The following is a 6000-nucleotide window of genomic DNA, read 5'->3' as shown; positions in this document are numbered from 1 at the left end:
AAAGATATGATAATCCTAGCACTTTGGGAGGCCAAGGCGGGCAGATCACTAGGTCAGGAGATCTAGACCATCCTGGCCAACATAGTGAAACCACATCTCTACTAAAATACAAAACATTAAGCCTGGCGTGGTGGCACACGCCTGTAGTCCCGGCTACTTGGGAGGCTGAGGCGGGGGAATCGTTTGAACCCGGGAGGCGGAGGTTGCTGAGAGCCGAGATTGCGCCATTGCACTCCAGCCTGGCGACAGAGCGAGCCTCCGTCTCAATTAAAAAAAAAAAAAAAAAAAAGACATTAATTAGTTACCTGTGAATATTTTAAATACATCAAATACAATATTTACTTGTAAATTGCTTGATTTGAAATAAGCATTTTCCTATGCTTAAATTTTAAACTTATTTAGAAGGAAAAAAGGATACTAGAGTTCTACCCTAAAAGGATCAGTAGTGAACATGTTTAAAACTGCATGTACTGGCCTGTAACAATTTACTTTAAAAACCACCAAAGCCAGTGCGGTAACACATGCACATGTAGTCATAGCCACTCAGGAGGATCATTTGGGCACAGGAGTTCAAGTCCAGCCTGAGCAACACAGTGAGATTCCATTTCTAAAAGTCTGGAAAGTCTCTAGAATCACTAATATATATGCTTTTGGTCAATTATCTATTGCCACAAAAACTGACCATCAGAGAACCTAAATAGAAGAGGATACCAACTGGTAGGCTTTATACGAGCAAATTGTGAAAAGAAACTGAGTCCCAGAAAAAAAGTGCCATGTGAGTCCAGGAAAGATCTCTACCCTAACTGTGTGCCCTAGAGAACTCATTCCTCATTTTAAAGGAAAATAGACTTTCCCACCTAACCTCTCCATTGAAAACTTTTCAAAACCAGAGTCTAAGCCAAAGAGAAGCAAACGCCTGAAGATATGACATTTATTGTATAGTTTCTTAAATGCACCTCCCACCAAAAATTAAAACAGTAAAAAATATTTTGATGAATGGAATATATAAGACTTAGAAAGTCTCAACCAGCAAAGCTGAAACATAACTAGTTCTGAAGTTCTGGCTGGCAAATAGCAGCAGTATATAATTATCCCCTGAATTTCATGATTTTCAAAAGTTTTCACGTTGGAGTTTTAAGTTTCCTGTTGGTTCTCTTTAAGGTAGATGAACATTTTAAGAAACTTGACAGAAATAAGAGATAACTATGCTTTACTTTAAAACTCAAATTTCCATAATTTTTCTCTCTTTACAATATCAAAATTTATTAATATGTCAACATTACTTTTAAGTACTTTATTTCTTAAGAGCCACAGAAAAGTAATCTATGAGGAGTATTTGTCCTATGTAAATCCACAAACTGGAAAATATTATAAGCAAAACAAGTGAATAGTAACTCAATATAGAGAAAAATAGTCAATATCCTTTTTGAGAAAGCAAATTCTCAAAAATATTTAGAAGACAGTTTAAAGTTTAGCAAAAAAGAAAGTCTAAGCCCTTTATCAGACATTCTGAATTAAAGGCTCAATTGCCCAAAAATATTTTGAAAGAATATGAAATTGTAAATTAGTGATTTGATAGTTACTTAGTAATACAAAATACTTTTCTATATATGAAAATTTCAACTACATCATGACAAGCAAGTAAGTTTATTTATTTTTCTCTGATCTAAACTACCAGATTAGCTAGTAGCTGGAAATAATTGACAGATGTGAAAACTTCTTTGTAAAACAGTTTTCTAAGTAATATATCTGTGCTGAAAGTGAAATAGGTAATAAATACTTAAGATTAAGCATTCTGAGATGTGCAACTGACTCTGAAGCTGGCAACATCTAAATAGTGTTTATTTGCCTTTGATGTGTTTCAGTTTTAAATTCTTTCTGTCCTGTAAACTATCAGGTGTTTATGTTTTGTTTTACTTTCAATTAAAACTACAGTCACAAGTTCCATCGGGTCATAGCCTATAGGAGAAAAGTATAATCCCTTTGTTCTATCACTCTATTTTTACCTTCAGGATCTGACATGAATTTATTTAATTATGAACAAATACTTATTGAGCACCCACAACAAATGAGATACAAAAAATAAGAGATAAGAAGAAATATGTTTTAACAGGGTTTCACCCAATAAGAAATCACTAAAATGTATCTGAGTTACATGGTTAAAATATTTATCTATCTTTTGTTCTAATTTCTTTTGCTTTTTAATTATTTTACTTTGAGATATTCAAGAATTTACCTATCCCTGTTTTCAGGGTTGAATCAAATTCTATAATACATTCTTAAATAGTCAGCTGTAGTGGTAACCTTGAAAAATAGAAATAGAGAAGCATTTTAAAATTCTTTTAAAGAATGCATAAAATTAGTTTGGAGAGAAAAGATGAAAAATTATATTATTCTACATCAGATAATTGGTTCATAAATATTTTTATATTATCATCTATTCCCGTCTGTGGGGAAAACCAGTTGTAGAGTAGGTTGTTTAATGTCTATCACAGTCAGCCATCTGCCTGTAAGCATCAAGGGATGTGGAAGGACAGGACTGGTCTGTTCTGCTTATCAGCGTGTTTCCCAAGTGCTTGCCACAGTGCTTGGCACATAGCAGGTGTTCAATAAATATGCATTGAATGAATATCCATAGGCCATCTTTTCCATTCTCTTGCTGTCAGAAGGAAGGGTCTACTGCTGCTCTGCTTATCACTCAGGTTGTCTGTCTCTCTCTCTCTGTGTAAAAAAACAAACAACAACAACGACAAAAACAGTTCTGTCTATGTACTCCCCCTCTTTGGGGAAAAAGAGCTTTAGTACCATAGCTCTAAAAATCTTTCCCCACAGAAGGGTTTTAAACTTCCTTTTCCCAAAGGCTTGGCTGTGAAGGGAAGACCAAGAATCAGCACAAATTCATTGGGAGACACATAATTAACCTCTGCAGGTGCATAACCTTCTAGGTTAGGCAGTCTCTGACCCATTTGTCATTCAACCAGGAATTTTCAATGCGTTTTCTCTATGTAGGAAGTCTTTTGGGACCTTATAAAGTCTTTAGAAAGTTCCATACAGTTCTAATCCCTGGGTTCCACACTATCTACCAAAATCAAATCCCCTGAATTTAGATAGGAATTACAATAGAAACCACTACCAGACTTCCTCATTATGGTCCCTAAGCGCCAATGAGCCCTTATCACTGTGACTTTGTTTATTCGAACTTAGAATGTCCTTCACAATTCATTCTTTAGAGGTTCACCACTTACTTAACATTTGTTTATTGCTCTATATTTTTTAAAAATCTTGATACAGTATCTCTTTTGATCATCACAATGACCTCAGTACTTAGTCAAAAAAGTTATTATTTTCCTAATTTTCCAAATAAAAAGTAGGCATAGAAAGGTCACAAGCCTAAGTATCAGAGCTGAGTCTTTTATCTCTAAGTTGAGATTTTTTAAAAAAAGATGACTTAATGTATGAATCACAAACTAGTAACCTTCTTAAGTGTCTCAACACAGTTCTTTTACAAACCAAAATTAATTTAAATGTGCGTAAGCAAGCTACGTCATAGGCCCCCATGCTGTACGGTATTTTACTGGACCCTTCCCACATTCATATTACTATCTGATCATTAAAATTGTTTGCACTGCGATCCCATCAAATGGAACAGTCATTCATTCATTTATCCTTCCATCTGTTCGCCAAACACAGTTGCAGTCACTACCTGAGGCACTAGGAATGAATCTCAAGTTCCATAAGACATACTCACTGACCTCAAAAAGTTTTTAGTAAAGGAATCACATAAGCCCATCTGGACAAAAAGGTAACAAATAGAGGAAATGCCAGCCAAGCATAAAGGTCAAATATTTAAATCAGTATGTGAGGATCAGATCATGGAAGGTAATCTATATGGCTAGTATGTCTCCATTACCTCTCTCACTTTGATTTTCAAATGCCATTCCAGAGTGCAGCTTTCAAAATTTAAATTCCAGGTCTTTATTAATAGTCTATCATATGGAATGATAAGTTTAGATTTCACTTCAGATTAGTCTCAGTTCATTACAGATTCATGTTAAACACCGGTAACTATGTTTTGGAGGAAAGCTTAAGGCTATAATTCTACCACAAATTTAAAATTTTTTAAACAAGTATTCAATATATAACAAAAAAGGTAGATAAGAGAGATGCCTTATTTCTGATCAACAAAGAAAATTATATTCTATTTTATAGCTAGATTATAGCTACTTCAAATGTTTGACCACCACATGGACCACTGATTCTAAGTATATATAGTGTTATTGTATCAAACTCAGTGTATGTGAAAAGCCACATAACCAAAATGTACCCAAAAGGAACACATCAAGTTTTCTGTATATTACCTAATACTAAGCTTCTGAATATAGAAAAACTGAATTATATTTTTAAACTATTTGTTGATTTGTTAAAGGGGCTCTGGCTCAACCACAACATAAAAAAAAGTTTGGATTCGACATCTTGGAATTTCTACCAAAAACCCTAATCCAGTTCAAGACTGTCAAAACTGTCAAAAACAAAACTGTACTAGTTTTGTATTCATCTTTAAACCCCTAGCCTCACAAATCAGCATGTACAGGAAAAGAACACATAATGGGACACTGAGGCTCAGAAAGTTATGTGATTTCCCCACGGTCACAGAGCTAAAAACCAATGGGGTTGAAATGAAAACACACGTCAGTAGATTTCAACTCTAAGACCTTTCACTTCAGCATTCTACCTTTCTAAGAAACAAGAAGTTGAGAAAAATTGAGGAAATCAAAATAAAATGTGTGACAAATGCCAGTAGAAATCAACAGATCATATAAACAGTTCTGTGATTATGGTGAGGCAAAATGAGGAGCAATCTTCTCTACAAGAAAAGCACAACACAGACTTAGTCCAAAACCCAAGATTAAACAGAAAACAATTAAAACTGCAATGTTTCCTCAGGGGTAAAAAGCATTAAATTAATTCAATCAAATAATCTATCCTTTCTCTCCTGATATTTTCCAGCATGTATGAAAGAAGAAAATTATACTTTGATCTCTAAAATTATTAGAGATAGTAACTAAATTTAACTTTATGGCAATTCTCGTAAGTGCTAAAACATCTTAACATCTAAATTTTTACTCTAAATTCCCAAAACTTTCCACAGACAAAAACTCAACTTTTAAACAAGAAAGTCTGCTAAACAGTTTATCTCCAATTTGTCTCTATGAAAAACAAACTCAGCTTTGCAGTTTGGGGATAATTAATCCCCAAAGCTAGCAAATATATGGTGGAAAAACAGCAAATATTGGCTTCAGTAATATATTGCCTTGAAAGATAGTATCTGTAGAATCCTCCTTCCTCCCCTAATCATCTAAAAGTTTTCCATAATAAAAATATAAAATTATTATGTAGGAAAGTGACAGGGAAAGGTTAGAGCAAAAGAGCTGTTCAGGTTTTAAAATCCAACAAACTAAAAAACTAGCCCCAATACTATACCCAATCACCACTCTTTCAACAGATTCTACAACAGACCAAAGGAATAATTATGATGTAAGACTCAAAACAATCCAGCAGATGGATGTTTTAGGAACATCAAGTTAAAGCCATCCCCTCCTCATACCTGAAAAAGTACAGAAAGTGTAGTTTATCTTAAAAGCCATAAATTAATTCCCGATAGCCTTGTGGGGGTAATTTGCTTCTGTTCCACACAAATGACTTTAAGATTTAACTTTAAGATTTTATAACATACACAAGGTATTGTGATCATCTGATACTTTACTAATTCATATACAAAGTATTGTGATACAATACAAAGTATTGTCATACATATACTTTACTAATTCATATACAAAGTATTGTGATCATCTGATACTTTACTATTTTAATGCCTTTAAGATTTTTAAAACATATGCAAAGTATTGGGATCATCTGATACTTTATTAATTCAAAGCCCAGGGGGTAGATAAAAATCATTAAAGAATTACAGGGATGAGCTAGTTGTATTTTTGTCAGTCT

The sequence above is a fragment of the Macaca mulatta genome, chromosome 1 (assembly GCF_049350105.2).
Source record: "Macaca mulatta isolate MMU2019108-1 chromosome 1, T2T-MMU8v2.0, whole genome shotgun sequence".
In the NCBI taxonomy this organism is placed as follows: Eukaryota; Metazoa; Chordata; class Mammalia; order Primates; family Cercopithecidae; genus Macaca; species Macaca mulatta.
The sequence above is the reverse complement of the archived record's forward strand: the minus strand, read 5'-3'. Positions refer to the sequence as shown.